Below are 17,006 nucleotides of genomic sequence, written 5' to 3'. Positions count from 1 at the left end.
ATGAATTGACTGAATTATTTTAGTATTTTTCTCTCCGCTCTTAATTATTGCTTAATTATATATTTTTTCATGTTTGTGGTTCTGAATCCACACATTAGGAAGTATAGACAGTTGCTTTCTTTCTTTCTTGCTTTCTTGCTTTCTTGCACTCTTGCACTCTTGCACTCTTGCACTCTTGCACTCTTGTGGAGAGGGAGTGGCTCAGTGAGTAAAAGACACTGAGTGGCACTGAGAGTTTGAAGCCTGGGGCCTGGTTCAATTCCTGGTGTCAGATCCTTGTGACCTTGGGCAAGTCACTTTATCTCCCTGTGCCTCAGGCACCAAAAACATAGATTGTAAGCTCCATGGGGCAGGGACCTATATTATATTATTATAAATTATATTATTATATTATTGAGCATTTCCCATTTTAAATGCAAAATTACTAACTAATATGTTTTTCTCCTTGTGCTATGAAATGCCTTATTTGAATCCAAAACTCATTGTATGAGGATAGACGCCATTGATTTTTCTTTCATTATTGCACATATGAATGTACAGCTGCAGCAGCAGCGGCCTTTATTCGAACACTTCACGCTGTGTATACTTCAGAATACCCATGTAGTGGCACGTGATCTCTTCCAACCTTCCCGCCTTATCAGCCACTATCACTGCTTACTGAATAGCAGTAGGCATTAAGTGCTTGATAAGTGGCTTATGAACGCTTACTGCATAGGCGTGTGTGTGTGTCTGTGTCTATCTGAGGTACTGAGATACAGTAGGTCATTTAATTGTGTGTGTGTGCATGTACAAACTAAAAAAAAGTAACAGTGTTATTATAGCAATTACCAGTGTTACAAATATAGAAGTGCAAATAGCTAAAATGTAAGGAATCTACCGTTTTTTTTAAAAAAGGGGGGGACTATTCCATTGTGCATTTCACTTAATGTGACTTATTACCTTGCAATTAGATTTCTAGATATCTTTTGTATTTTCTAGGGTTACTCTTTGGGAGTATGTGTGAGAGCAAGAGACGGGTTGAGTGAAAGAAATAGAGTGGGAGTCAGGGTGAAAAAATGGAGAGAAGGGAAAGTGAGAGAGAAGGGAATGTGAGATAGAAGGGAAAATGAGAGAGAAGGGAGAGGGAGAGAGAAGGGAGAGGGAGAGAGAGCAGAGGTAAAGAGTGGTGTTTAAAGAGGGGGCAGTTTTAGTCGGGGAAGTAAGGCAAGGGTCATATCGAGAGAGATAAAGGGGGAGTGAGTGATAAAGGGAGAGAGAAAGGGGGAGAGAATGAGCTCTTAAAACAGGACTGCTTTAATGTTTTTAAAGCCTAAGAAATCAGATCAACATACACTGAAAATGAAGGATTTTTTAAAACCGATCGAATTGGCAGAACCAGACTGAAACAGCTTCGTACAAAGCCTTTTTAGATACAGATTGGACATGCGAGAAGGGCTTGCAGCATAGCAAACCATGCCAATTCGCATCTAGAGTGCTCTTTCGAAGTGATTTGTCTCACTTCAGAGTTTCTAGACTAGGCCGCAAAATCCTTTACGGTGTACAGGAAAAAAGAGACATAAAATACCAAGTCTATTTCAAAACAATGAATGCAACTTAAAGACTCAACATATCTGGCTGATGAATGCAAGGGTTAAACCTGGGAATACTATATTTTCAGTGTGACATGACCCTATTAAGATGCATTTCTCAAGGTTTACAAGTTACTGTATGGTTATTTTGCTGTTTAAAGTTTTTCTACCTTTTTTTGTTTAATTTCTTGAAATTACCTATGTACTGGTAGGAAGATAAATGTTTGAACAGGGGTTCTCAACTCCAGTACTCAAGCCTGTCCAACAGGTCAGGTTTTCAGGATATCCCACCTTAAGCACATGTGGTTCCATCAGGGGCTCAGTTTTCAACCAAGCCTCTGATTGAGCCAAGATATATGACACATATTACTAATGCAGGAATAAGTCATCAGAAATAGGCCCCTTGTTCAAAACAATATAACCATTTTCTCCTGGGATGTTGGAAGCATTAATATGCCTGATGACGCCATATGCTGGGCACAATGACCGAGATAGCAGCTGAGAGAAAGAGCAGAGAATGTAATAGTGTTTAAAATTGTTTCCCAATAGCTCAGATATAGCGATCAGTGAAAGAACAGTGTCCCATCAGCCGTGGCTGGACTGGATGTCTTGCTCACAAGTGCTATGTAATGTGGAAAAATGTTGCACACCAAAAATCAAAATAAATCTGAGATACTAATACCAGTGGGAGTCCGAGTGAAAAAATGGAGAGAAGGGAGAGTGAGAGAGAAGGGAGCGAGAAGGGAGTGGGAGAGGGAGAAGAGGTAGAGAGAGGTGATTAAAGATTGATTAGTTTGAGTCAGGGGAAGTGAGGCAAGGGTCATATAGAAGGAGATAAAGGGGGAGTGAGTGATAAAGGGAGAGAGAAAAGTTGAGAGATAAAGGGGGAGAGAATGAGCACTAAAAACAGGACTGCTATAACGTCTTGAAAGCCTAAGAAATCAGATCAACATACATAGACCTGAAAATGGAGGATTTTTTAAACCGATCGAATTGGCAGAACCAGACTGAAACAGCTTCTTATCAGCCGTCTACCACTGAGATGTATATTCTTTCAGTGGTAGAGAATGTATCATACCCTCCATTAGCAGTGTCTGATTACAATGGCTGCAGTGAAAGAAGTTAGGGTTAGGGTATCCTGAAAACCTGGCCTGTTTGCGGCTCTCGAGGACTGGAACTGTGCCCTCCCCTAGGTCATGCTTATAGTGCCAGCAACGCGACTGGCGAAGTGACGGGTGACGTCACCTGCGAAAGTTATAATTTAACTTTCGGGGATGTCGCTGGCGACATGGGCATTGATTGGTTCAGAGGCTGTCACATGTGGCGACAGCCTCTGAAAAATCTGATTTCCCCAGCTCCAAATTTTGAGTCGCCAGCGTTACTCCCGTCGCGTCGCACTTACTATAAGCGCTGCCTAACTGGGATGTATACTGAATGCCTGGATGTGTTCTCTGACACATTTGTACAGCAGAGAAATGTGCCAGACTCTCAACTGTGGCAAAGCTGATAGTATACTCAGGACTGCGTGCAGTAAAAATTGATCACATAATAGCAACTATTGGGAGTCCCCTGGTTGTTGATGACATCATGAGCGCTATCCTGAGTGTCATAGAATGCTGAAATATATCCAAAGCTATGTATCCAATAAATTGAGCAGAAAGAGATAGGGGAAACTGTCCAAGCATTGCTGGAGTCAGAGATAATATGGACCGCAGCCAGTTTGTTCAACTATCTGGGCTGTGGAAATACCAGATGGGTAGTGTAGGGTGGCTGTGCACTGTAGAACCCTAAACACAGTAGTGCCACTGTTGGTCGCTGTCATCGCTGACGTAGTTACTTTGGTGGAACATATGCTGTGAAGTATGTATATACAATTATACCAAGGTACAAAAATAGGAGAATGAGAAAAGGAACATAGAGTAGTACGTCTTTGGCTAAGAGAAGAAGAAACCACTTGATTGTCTCTCTCTCTCTCTCTCTCTCTCTTTTTATATATATATAAAAATATAAAAAAGTGTAAAATGGGGGGGTTTGCGAGGTGTGAAATAGGCCTTGCAACACTACCATTTGAGTAAAAGTTGTGCCCTAAAAAAAATGTCATGGTAGGTGTGCTATGGGGTAGGGAGGGGGGCCTGATCCTTGCATTTGTCCTGGGCCCCAAGATTTCTGCTGGCGGCCCTACTGACAAGGGATTCCTCAAATTGGGCCCAGCAGAAGCTACTTCCCAAGCAAGCAATTGCCTTTTTATATTATTTGTTCTGCTTTTTACTATTATCAGTATATATATGTAACATCGCCAAAAGAAGGGTCGTGCGGTCACTGCTGTATTTCATCTCCTGTCTGCACCGCTGATAAGAGGCATAGAGGAATTTGTGAGGGCGGACCCTCGCTCTCGCAGAGGGGAGGGGTTTGATGTCTGTCTGTGTGTGTGTGTGTGTGTGAGAGGGAGAGAGAGAGTGTGTGTGTAAGAGGGAGAGTGTGTGTGTGTGTGTGTGTGTGTGTGTGTGTGTGTGTGTGTGTGTGTGTGTGTGTGTGTGTGTGTGTCACCCACCCTGTTTCCCTCTGTCTCACTTTCTGTCGCCCTCTGTCTCACTTTCTGTCACCCTCTGTCTCACTTTCTGTCACCCTCTGTTTCCCCCTGTCACCCTCTGTCTCACCCTGTCACCCTCTGTCTCACCCTGTCACCCTGTGTCACACCATGTCACCCATTTTCTCCCTGTCAACCTCTGTATCTCTCGGTATCACCCTGTCATTCTCTGTCTCACCCTGTCACCCTCTGCCTCACCCTGTCACCCTCTGCCTCACCCTGTCACCCTCTGCCTCACCCTATCTCACACACTCTCTGTGTCTCACACACTCTCTGTGTCTCACACACTCTCTGTGTCACACACACACGCACACTCTCTCTGTGTCACACACACACTCTTAACAAGGACTAATTGTAGTATAATGTAATACAATAAATAAACATGTCAAAAACGAATGTTGTTCTTACTAGGAATTTATTCAATTTTTTTTAAAGCGGGCCTGGGGCGGGGCTAGGTGATGAGTAGATTTTTTTGTTCAGCGAGTAGATTTTTGGGTGATTTGTCAACCACAATATATATATATATATATATATATATATATATATATATATATATATATATATATATATATATATATATATATATGTAAGGGGGCCACTCCCGGCTTCCCTGATGTTCCTTTGCCCCTTGCCTTACCCCTGTGGCAGTGGGGGAAGGGGATGGCGACTTTTCCCAGTTGGCGCCGCTATCTGTGCCGGCGCCGTCGGGGGCCCTGATGCTCGAGCATGCGCAGATAGCCACAGCGGCCATGTTGTGTTTGGTGCGAGGTTCGCGCAATACGCAGAGGTTGGCAAGGGTAGTGGTGGCCATTACAAGTGTACAGGAGATCTGGTAGGTTGCGCAGGTGCAGTTATGTGTAGCGGTGGCCACTACAGCTTTGCACAGGTGCAGTAGAGACCGCGCACACAGTCCCCATAGGAAAGAGGTTCTGAGTGGACTACATCCCCCAGCAGCCTCTGGTGAATTCCCTGTCACCTGCAACCAACCAGCCACTGAGACTTGCAGATTCTCTGCAGCAGGGAATTTGATACATTGTTTTGTGCAGTCAGGAAGCAGACTGGGAAGCACGTGAGTGAGTGAGACTTAGGGGACAAAGGGGGAAAGAAGGTGGGCAGAGAGCTGCGAGATTCTGCCCTAGGCCAGAAATCCCCAGGCTAGAGTTGAGGCCCTGACTTCCCACTAGTGAGGGTGGGTGGTCACAGGGACAGGCCCTAGTACAGGAACCTGTCACTTTAGAGAGAGAGAGAAGTGAAGGAAGCAGAGACTGTCGCAGCACCATTACAGAGGTTTAGGATCAGACCTCTTCAAGCACAGCAGCAACCAACCGGGTGGGATCGCCCTGGAAGGTAACCCTGACGTATCTTCACCGTCGGATCCTTTGCGAAGTCTGTTTGCAGGTCCTAGCGCTGGAGCGCTCGGCAGGTAACATCCATAAGTGCACCAACTATAAATCAGTACATAGTGGCTGTGCAGTCACACACACACATACCTTACTTTGGGGGTGGGGTTGTGGTGTGGGGAGTTGGACATGGTGTGGGTACACGGTGAGGGGTTGCATCCTGCGAGACACGTGAGTTACTGTGTCTCCTAGAAGAGAGACACTTAATGTATGACATGCATAGTTATGTTACTGTTAGAAAAGTCACTGTTCTTTTATATGCTGTGTGCGTGATATTATATTATTGTCCTGTGAGGAACAACTCCCGCTCTGCTTGGAGCCATCACAGGTGGAGGCGCTGCACCATATAGTATTGTTCAGGAGGATACACCCCAGGCTCTCATTGGCGGAGGCTCAGGCCTCCTGTGAGCCTCACAGGTAAAGCACCACACTGGGTAATACATATAGCTCCCCTCACATGCACCCTATCTGCGATATGGAATATGGGTTACATATATATATATATATATATATATATATATATAGTACCGACACACTTTATTCGAGTGTGGCCGGTACCGCAAGCCGGGAGATTTCCCGGCTTGCTAGTGGCCGCCCCTCGGCGTGCCGCGCGTCATAGACGCGCGGTCACGCGTCTTCGGGAGCGTGCGCCCCCTGCACGCGCGTCCAGGGGCTCCCCGAGGGAGCCCTGGTGTCCCGCGATCGCGGGACAGCGGCAGGGGGTTCCGGGGGACCCGGCGGACCCGGCAGCGGTAGGGAGAGCGCCCCGATCGGAGGGCGCTCTTCCGCTGCTTCGGCGCGCGCCCGTCACTCTCGGGCGCGCGCCAGGCTACTGCTGCGGCCAAGAACGGGCAAATGCTCGAATAAACTTGGCCGCAGCAGTATATATATATATATATATATATACTTATTATTAGGCTATAACTGCAGCACTGATTATTGTGCTACCTAGTTCTTGTTGGTTCTTAATAGATTGCTATGAGGGATATTGTTATATGCACTTATGATATAATACACCTCATTTAGCAATCAGGACGCCACACTCCATATATTTTAGCACCCTCCCCATCAGTTACATATGTTGCTGGTACCATGGTTTTTTACCTCACTACTTCTTATTGGGACTCACACTGGTACTGTCATTTAGCGCATGAATATTTATTTTGTTCTAACAAAATTAACACAGTATAGGAAAATATGCATTTGTCAGAGGGAAAGGCCAATAATCTGGAGTCAGGTCACCCTAATGTATATTAAAAATAAACACAGGCCTGTCTGATACTCCCTGATATTATAAAGTAAAGAGGCCACTCTATAATAAATATTTACACAGGCCTTTTTAAGTCTGTCCCTAATAATCTGTAATCAGGAGGTCATTATAAGTGTTAAACAGTAGTGGTACTGTGATATTAAAGTGACAATCCCATACAAGTTTAATTCAGCCCAAATCCACACAATAATGTTAATAAATGCATTATAAATATCACACGACCATATGTATACTGGCTTAGTTCATGGCTGTGTTATTACATCATTACATGTGTAATTAAATCCGTGACATTCTCAGGCTCCCCCCTTCTGTGACAATCATACAGCCGGGCCGTTACATTGCAACACACTAATCCCGCCCCTAGTGACATCATGTGATCAGTAACCAGTCAGAGAAGCTAGCAGGCAAAGAACTACATTTCCCACAATGCACCTCGTGGAGTGTGGCTAGCAGCTACACATTCTCTCACTAGTTTGTCTCCTGCGAGCTTCCGTACACAGCGTCTTGTTAGAGTGGGGCGTGGACATGTGTAAACTTCAATGGTGGGAAAATGAGACAGTTTTAGCTGCTAGCTGAGCAGTGGTACAGCGCTCTGTAGAAGGCGCTCTCAGTCGGGTGAGTGATTTTTCAATGTGTGTGTTTATTTCATTTCTCATTTTACTTTCACTTTAAGTACTGCATGCTTACTTTTTTCTTTGGGCATTTAGGGAGTTAAGTGCTCTGTGAGCCGATTCCTCCATTGAAGGAGGAGCTATGAGGCCAACCTATCACAGCTACTGTACCATCTTCAGTTGCTTTCAGTACACTGATTAATCCACGGCACAGAATATGCAACTTCAAATACATCTATCAACTGTCTATATGTTAAGCCCCCGGACAAAGCATTTGGTGAAACAAGCAAGTCAGGGCTTGTCTGTCTCATCTAGGATGTGGTGGTGATCTCAGCTATCACTCTGCTGGACACTTTGCTGTACACTCAGGACTGGTCTAAGTACTTTTGCTACCTATTTTGGCTTGTTAGTTATATCTGCCAATTTTTTGCTCATCTGTGTGTTTCATATCTATAGGCTTGGATCATATTACTAACTTATATAATTAACTTATTCATTTCCTTGCTTGTTAGTTATACACTAGTTTCATACAAGCACTTCACACAGGGGGCTTCAACTTAGGTAGTACTTGACCAGCCGGTCTGAGTGTTCTCATTTCCATATATTTCTTGCCTCTACACTTTATTTACACACTTTGTACTTATTACTGCAGTGTAGCATTTTTCCCCACACCTTAAGGTTCAGTTTATAACAGCTTTGTAGGTCACCACTGCTCCTCATTTTAACCATTTATGTGTATGTGATTAATAAACCTTTATTGATACAATTTGTGTATGTTAGAGTGCTATTCAGGGGATTCTTTTTTTCTGTGTTAGTTTTCATATATATGTGTGTGTGTGTGTGTGTATATATTTATGTGTGTGTGTGACCTTGGGCAAGTCACTTCATATCCTCTGTGCCTCAGGCACCAATGTCATAGATTGTAAGCTCTATGGGGCAGGGACTTGTGTCTGCAAAATGTCTCTGTATAGCGCTACGTAAAACTAGCAGCGCTTTAAAAGAACATGCTGATATTATTATTATATATAAATGTGTATGTATTTATTTATATAGCACTATTAATGTATATAGCGTTTCACAGTAGTAATACATGTGAAAATCCTATAAATAACAAATACAAATATCAGGTCATGGGAATAAGTGATTTGGACATAAAAGTAACATTTCGGAAGTGTGGACAACTAATACATCTTGTAGATTGCCTTTACAGTGTGATGTCATTGATTCAGTAGATTGTGTGCAGACCAGGACTGCAGTACAGTGTCACTCACATGGATGACTTGCGTGGTAGAAGCTCAAGAACAAGGATGTCAAACTCCAGTCCTCGAGGGCAGCAAACAGGCCAGGTTTTCAGGATATCCCTACTGAAAACCTGGCCTGTTTGGGACCCTCGAGGACTGGAGTTTGACATGCATGCTCTAGACGGAGCACAGCTGTGGGTGGGAGGTGGATTTGCTTTGCATCAAATGGTTTGGAGCAAGGTTTATTGTATGTATTATCATAATAACAATGCAATGCTTAACTTTTATTTCAGGAGGGATGACTGCAGAACAGAAGTGAATATTGAAGCCATGTGTTCCTTTTCTTGCAAAAGAGAAAATTTGAAGGACAGTTGAACAGAATGAAAATTACTACACAGAGACAGATAAGCAATGTGTATATTTCTCATTTACCATTTAGTATTTGTCGTTTTATTGACTCCACACAATCCGGCTGCTACGGGTTTCACATTGAACATTTTCATCTCTACTCTACCCCTTCCTGTGATCTGAACCATGCAAGTTTTCATTGATTCAATACATCATGAGTAGAGTGTGGCTACAGTATGAAGTAAAGACCCAAGGACCACATCTACTACCATTCATAACAAGAACATGTGCAGTAGCGCACAGCTGCAGTTCTATGTGATTGTTATGAAAGGTTGAGGTGGTTCAATTCTATGAATCTGGAGTGGGATGGATCCTGTTTGCATCACATGGTTTCATCTAGGCCAGTAGATTATATAACTCTCAGTACAGGTTACACATGGCATCAGTATTAGTGATGTAAAGAGGAGGAAAGCTTCAATGTGGAGAACAAAGCCAAGTAATGTTGAAGTTACTCCTTTTACCATTTACTTGGTCAGTCTGTACTGTCTACTCCCCACACAGCTGCTAAGGGTCTTCCATTTTAAATACTTTCACCTCCTATTCTGCACTGCTTTGCTGCCCATTATTTAGAGATGCGTTCCAGTCATGTTTACCACTCTGAATCTCTCTGCAGTCATTGATTCAGCACATCATGGGTAGAGCATGGCTACAGATACAGCAAGCTATTATTATTTTACCGGCTGATCATCCATAATATTGCATTAAAACATAGAATATCACTTAATTTCCAAAAGATTCAGTGATGCTGATAATGCAGAATCTCACAACATTTCCCATCATAATGCCATAATGCACCAGAGGAAGAAATAATCCTTGCTATATCTGTACATTGTGTGACGTATTACCTCCATGACCATTGATAGCAAGTACATCTTCTGTATAGAGCGGCTGTGTTATGATGCAGTTATTGATCATCATTGACATAATCACAAGAATCTTATGCAAAGGGAAATTGTCCGCAGCGAAGTGAGATGTGTGCCTGTTTTAAGTCCTCCAGCTTAACGCCCCTACACCTCCCACTACACAGGCATACTTACTTATGCATACACTGACATCTGGCATACCTACACACACCCCAGGGCCACTTCCTTCCCCTGATGTCAGGGAGAGGATGGGCATGCAGAGTGCAGTAAGTCTCCACGTTACTCTGGCCAACAGTCTTGGCCTACCCCCAGCATCTGTCACCCACAACATCTGTTCCCTCCTTGTAAAGTGCTGAACTATCTCACCTGGGTCAGTGCTATAGCTGATCACAGTGCCCGATCATGATGTCACTGTGACAGGCAGCAGTGCAGATTGACCGGTCAATCAATGCAGTGCCGCACCATATGCACTAAATGAGATTTCCGTGCCCCCTGTCAGGTTACTCCCTGGGCAGTGACCCTGCTCACCCCCTCCCCTAGTTCCACCTCTGACCACAATTATCTCTCTTGGAGAGTGTAGCAAATTGGTGTTGGGGGAATCTCACCTCTGCCATGCATGGTCACAATCTGGGCACAGGACCCAAATAGTGGGCAATGTGGCACTTCTTACAGTAGAGAATAAGTAACTATATTCTTTATTTGTGTATTAAGGACCTTATTTGCATTAAAATTCAGTCCCCATGGAACCAAGACTTTCTGGCTTACTGAACAAAGTGGAATTATTTCGTAGAGGGTGGAGAATTGTATTTTATCTGAAATTACCCCCTCTGCACAAAATACAAACAATTATACACATACACGTACCTTGTGGAAGTTGTTGCCCTCTATCTTCCTGTGGTCTCTCCCTGTTTCTCACCGTGCCTCCTCCCATTTCCTTGCACCTCTGCGTCTCCGCATATATCCCTATACTCAGAGCCGGCTCCGGTCAGTGACATGGGATGCCCAAATATGAGCATATCCATACATGGGCATCCATGCCACTGACCGGAGCCCACTCTGTTGCGGATATGGAGAGAGACTGGGAGATTTACATCCCCTTATAATTCATATGGTGCATAGTACCGGCACGTATTGTTTTACCGTTACTGTGTACCTTCCTACTTTCACACTGGTACAGTATGTGCTGCAGTGGGACTGAGAGGGATATATTGGTAACACATAGTTATTGTTGGGGGAATTCAATCCATTTTGAAAATAGTAATGAAATGTTTTTTACTTTTCTTTTTTTTCAGTAATGAAGAATGAAACATTTCTGTTAAAATTGAATTGGAGGTGAACTGGATTCATCATCAACTCTGCACCAGTGTGAATTGATGTTCTTTAATGTTCTGATAAGGTACATGCAATATCTCTTCCTCAACCCCTACACCACTCTCTGCCTCTTGCCTCTCTCTCTCCACCTCCCTGCTAAGCGTATTAACCCATCTAATGTAATCCACATTCCATGTCTCACTTTACTCTTCACTTCTCACGTGCCCTCTGGAATGTCTGCTCTCTGACTAACAAGGTCTATTTGTACATGACCTCTTCTGCTCTCATCATCCACCACTTCTCATTCCCCTCACCCCTGTCCTACTCGATACCTCAGCTTAATTGAACTCTCTCCTCTGACATCTACCCTTATCTCTAACCTCTCCTCACTTTCTGCTTAAACTAACTATCTTGTTAACTTTTACAATGCTATCATCTCCTCCTCCTCCCTCCTCCCTCCTCCATTATATATTTATATGCCCCTTCTAGGCTCTGACACACTCATCCCTCAAAAGGCCATGATTATCATGGGCACATGCTTGGTCATCCACAGTGCATGCGAGCGATGCAGAGCCGCCTCGGACCTCAGTGCAGGGATTGCTGCATACCCTAGCATCTGTCACCCACAAACAATACACACACTAATACTCCCCACAATACACACTATAATACCTCCTCAATACTAATCTCCCCAATAATATTATAGCTCCAAACACAATATACACAACACCCTTACACAAGATACACAATCTAGTACTCTCCTCTGCACCTCTACACACAATATAATACTCCCACACACACAATATACACACTACCCTCCTACCCCCATAAAATACAACCAATAATACACACACACTTTGTGGATGTTGGGACCAGCTCCCGGCATGCACCAGTGAAAGAGAGAGGCCAGCAGAAGCTCGGAAGAACTCCCTCTCTCCATCCGTGCCTCCCTCCGTTTCCCATCTTCTCCCTGTCTCTCTCCCTCCCTTTCCTTGCATCTCCCTGCGTCTTTACGTATACCCAGTCAGTGACGGCTCTGGTCACGTGATGCCTTAATATGGGCTTATCCATATATGTTCATCCACGTCACTAATGTGATGCCCGCACTGTTGCGGAGCTGGTACTTACGACGCGCACTTATTGTTTTATCAGTACTGCGTACCTGACTCTACCGGCCTACTTTCAACACTAGTACAATATGTGCTTCACTACGAGTGAGTGGGGAATATTGGCATCACACAGTCACTGTTGAATATGCCATTCAATCCATTTTGAAAATAGTAATGCAATGTGGTTTTGTTTTGTTTGCTTTTTGCAGTAATGAAGAATGGATAAGTTATATTAAAATTAAATTGGAGGGGAACTGGATTCAGCATTTCATCATGAACTCTGCACTTGTGAGAATTTACCTTCTTGAATGCCCTGACAGGTACACGCAACTTTAAGACTATAATCTGCTGTGCAAGCTTTCGTGCTATACCTCCCCCTCAGGTTTTGATTTATACATTTGCTCCCTCAAGTCATGTCCTCTAATATTTGAAAGCTCTCTCCTAGCATTTTCTCTCTACCACAGAACGTCATCCCAATGTAACCTCTCTCTTGTTCTCTCTGCTTGCTGTTTCCTCACTCCTCTGTTAAACTTTTCTAATTTCTCTAACTTCCACACTCCTGCTTTTATCCACATGTTCTCCTCTTTCCTTCCCCTACCTTTGCATGTGTCTACACACTGCACCATTTGTACAGACCTCTATTGCAGCTATTTCTGCACTGCTCAATGAAAAGCACTCATGTACATCCTATTCTCTGCGCCCCCTCTCTCTCTGCGCCCCCTCTCTCTCTGCGCCCCCTCTCTCTCTGCGCCCCCTCTCTCTCTGCGCCCCCTCTCTCTCTGCGCCCCCTCTCTCTCTGCGCCCCCTCTCTCTCTGCGCCCCCTCTCTCTCTGCGCCCCCTCTCTCTCTGCGCCCCCTCTCTCTCTGCGCCCCCTCTCTCTCTGCGCCCCCTCTCTCTCTGCGCCCCCTCTCTCTCTGCGCCCCCTCTCTCTCTGCGCCCCCTCTCTCTCTGCGCCCCCTCTCTCTCTGCGCCTATCTGTCTCATTCTCTCTACGTCCCTCTCTCTCTACATAGAGCTATCTCTGTCTCTCTCTACACCTATCTCTGTGTCTCCTTCTATGTTTGCTGATGTGTGGGATATCTCTTATAATCTTGAACCTGCTCATATACACATCGGGTCTCCCTGCCTCTGCCTCCCTGCTAAGAGTGTTAACCTATCTAATGTAATCCACATTCCTTTCCTTACTTTTCTCTTCCCTTCTCCTATGCCCTCTGGAATGTCCGTTCTCTGACTAACAAGGCTCTAGTTGTACATGACCTCTTCTGCTCTCATCATTCACAATCAGTCATTCCCCTCACCCCATCTTACCTGTCCCACTGATTTTCCTCTGCTTAATTAAACTCTCCTCTGACATCTACTCTAACCTCTCTGCTCTCTCTCTCTCTTTCTGCTTAAACTGACAATCTTATTAACTCTTACAATGCTATCCTCTATATGCCCCTTCAAGCTCTGACACACTCGTCCCTCTAACCCACACCCTTGGCTAAATTCCCAAACATGTTCATCACACTTCCACTCACTGTTCTTAATGCCTATGAAGGAAATCTCACACTTGATGTTTGATTTTTCTACAGTAAAAATGTCTCCAGTCCTGTATAAAGCTGCTCTCTGGGGCCAAACCACACTACTTTTTTTTCCACATTCATCAACACACAAATTTAATTTACGCTGTCTTTTTTCCCCTGTATTTGACTCCCTCCACTAACCTTCTTCTCACACTTGCCATCCTTCCTTCACTTCTCCTCAAGCATTTGACTACTTCAGAGGCAAGGTGGATGCCACCCACAAGGAGATTCCTTCTGTCCCTTCCCCCTTCTCTCCTTCTACCTAATTCTCCTTCTGCATTTGACTCCTTTTCTTCTCTTACAGAGCTGGAAGCTAATCATCTTCTCTTCTCCCTCTACCACATGCCCTCTAGATCGTATCCCCTCACACCTTACTGCATCTCTTAGTCCCCACTCTCACCCACATCTTCAATTCCTCCCTATTCTCTGGCTCTTTACCCTCTTACTTTAAGCTGTAGTGGTCACCCTTTTCTCAGAAACAACCTACACCCTATGTGCCTTACTAACTACCGCCCTATATCCCTCCTGCTGTTTGTCTCCTAATTGCTAGAATGTCAACATTCTTAAATCACATGCCCTCCTGGATCCTTTACAACCTGCCTTTCGTACAGCTCGTTCTACAGACTGTGCTTAAAGCAAATTCCCAAGGTCACTTTTCCCTACTAATCCTACTTGATCTATCTGCTGCGTTTGATGCTCTCAATCACTCTCCTCCTTCATATTCTAAACTCTCTCTTGGTATCCGTAACACAGTTCTATCCTGGTTTTCATCATAACTTTCCTGTCACACATTCTCCATCTCTGTTGCTAACATGTCTTCGTCTTCTATTGATCTGTCTGTGGGTATACATCAGGGCTCTGTTCTGAGATCTCTCTTTCTCTCTACATACTATCATTTGGTGACCTCATCAACTCTTTGTGACAATCCTATAAATAACAAATACAAATATCAGGTCATGGGAATAAGTGATTTGGACATAAAAGTAACATTTCGGAAGTGTGGACAACTAATGCATCTTGTAGATTGCCTTTACAGTGTGATGTCATTGATTCAGTAGATTGTGTGCAGACCAGGACTGCAGTACAGTGTCACTCACATGGATGACTTGCGTGGTAGAAGCTCAAGAACAAGGATGTCAAACTCCAGTCCTCGAGGGCAGCAAACAGGCCAGGTTTTCAGGATATCCCTACTGAAAACCTGGCCTGTTTGGGACCCTCGAGGACTGGAGTTTGACATGCATGCTCTAGAAGGAGCACAGCTGTGGGTGGGAGGTGGATTTGCTTTGCATCAAATGGTTTGGAGCAAGGTTTATTGTATGTATTATCATAATAACAATACAATGCTTAACTTTTATTTCAGGAGGGATGACTGCAGAACAGAAGTGAATATTGAAGCCATGTGTTCCTTTTCTTGCAAAAGAGAAAATTTGAAGGACAGTTGAAGAGAAGGAAAATTACTACACAGAGACAGATAAGCAATGTGTATATTTCTCATTTACCATTTAGTATTTGTCGTTTTATTGACTCCACACAATCCGGCTGCTACGGGTTTCACATTGAATATTTTCATCTCTACTCTACCCCTTCCTGTGATCTGAACCATGCAAGTTTTCGTTGATTCAATACATCATGAGTAGAGGGTGGCTACAGTATGAAGTAAAGACCCAAGGACCACATCTACTACCATTCATAACAAGAACATGTGCAGTAGCGCACAGCTGCAGTTCTATGTGATTGTTATGAAAGGTTGAGGTGGTTCAATTCTATGAATCTGGAGTGGGATGGATCCTGTTTGCATCATATGGTTTCATCTAGGCCAGTAGATTATATAACTCTCAGTACAGGTTACACATGGCATCAGTATTAGTGATTTAAAGAGGAGGAAAGCTTCAATGTGGAGAACAAAGCCAAGTAATGTTGAAGTTACTCCTTTTACCATTTACTTGGTCAGTCTGTACTGTCTACTCCCCACACAGCTGCTAAGGGTCTTCCATTTTAAATACTTTCACCTCCTATTCTGCACTGCTTTGCTGCCCATTATTTAGAGATGCGTTCCAGTCATGTTTACCACTCTGAATCTCTCTGCAGTCATTGATTCAGCACATCATGGGTAGAGCATGGCTACAGATACAGAAAGCTTTTATTATTTTACCGGCTGATCATCCATAATATTGCATTAAAACATAGAATATCACTTAATTTCCAAAAGATTCAGTGACGCTGATAATGCAGAATCTCACAACATTTCCCATCATAATGCCATAATGCACCAGAGGAAGAAATAATCCTTGCTATATCTGTACATTGTGTGACGTATTACCTCCATGACCATTGATAGCAAGTACATCTTCTGTATAGAGCGGCTGTGTTATGATGCAGTTATTGATCATCATTGACATAATCACAAGAATCTTATGCAAAGGGAAATTGTCCGCAGCGAAGTGAGATGTGTGCCTGTTTTAAGTCCTCCAGCTTAACGCCCCTACACCTCCCACTACACAGGCATACTTACTTATGCATACACTGACATCTGGCATACCTACACACACCCCAGGGCCACTTCCTTCCCCTGATGTCAGGGAGAGGATGGGCATGCAGAGTGCAGTAAGTCTCCTCGTTACTCTGGCCAACAGTCTTGGCCTACCCCCAGCATCTGTCACCACAACATCTGTTCCCTCCTTGTAAAGTGCTGAACTATCTCACCTGGGTCAGTGCTATAGCTGATCACAGTGCCCGATCAGGATGTCACTGTGACAGGCAGCAGTGCAGATTGACCGGTCAATCAATGCAGTGCCGCAACATATGCACTAAATGAGATTTCCGTGACCCCAGTCAGGTTACTCCCTGGGCAGTGACCCTGCTCACCCCCTCCCCTAGTTCCACCTCTGATCACAATTATCTCTCTTGGAGAGTGTAGCAAATTGGAGTTGGGGGAATCTCACCTCTGCCATGCATGGTCACAATCTGGGCACAGGACCCAAATAGTGGGCAATGTGGCACTTCTTACAGTAGAGAATAAGTAACTTTATTCTTTACTTGTGTATTAAGGACCTTATTTGCATTAAATTCAGT

The 17,006-nt window shown here is 44.1% G+C and overlaps 1 long non-coding RNA gene across 1 annotated transcript; it reads left to right on the top strand.

The window, feature by feature from the left end:
- The first annotated feature begins 6,892 nt into the window (after window positions 1-6,892).
- On the top strand, window positions 6,893-15,811 carry LOC142477712 (uncharacterized). Its single transcript, XR_012792631.1, has 6 exons — window positions 6,893-7,440; window positions 7,533-7,816; window positions 8,971-9,090; window positions 11,241-11,344; window positions 12,578-12,688; window positions 15,295-15,811. It is a non-coding gene; the product is annotated as an uncharacterized LOC142477712 (long non-coding RNA).
- The last annotated feature ends 1,195 nt before the right edge of the window (window positions 15,812-17,006 follow it).

This window comes from Ascaphus truei, unplaced genomic scaffold (genome assembly GCF_040206685.1).
Source record: "Ascaphus truei isolate aAscTru1 unplaced genomic scaffold, aAscTru1.hap1 HAP1_SCAFFOLD_2284, whole genome shotgun sequence".
Classification (NCBI taxonomy): Eukaryota; Metazoa; Chordata; class Amphibia; order Anura; family Ascaphidae; genus Ascaphus; species Ascaphus truei.
Note: the sequence above shows the minus strand (reverse complement) of the source record. Positions and strands in the feature narration are given on the sequence as shown.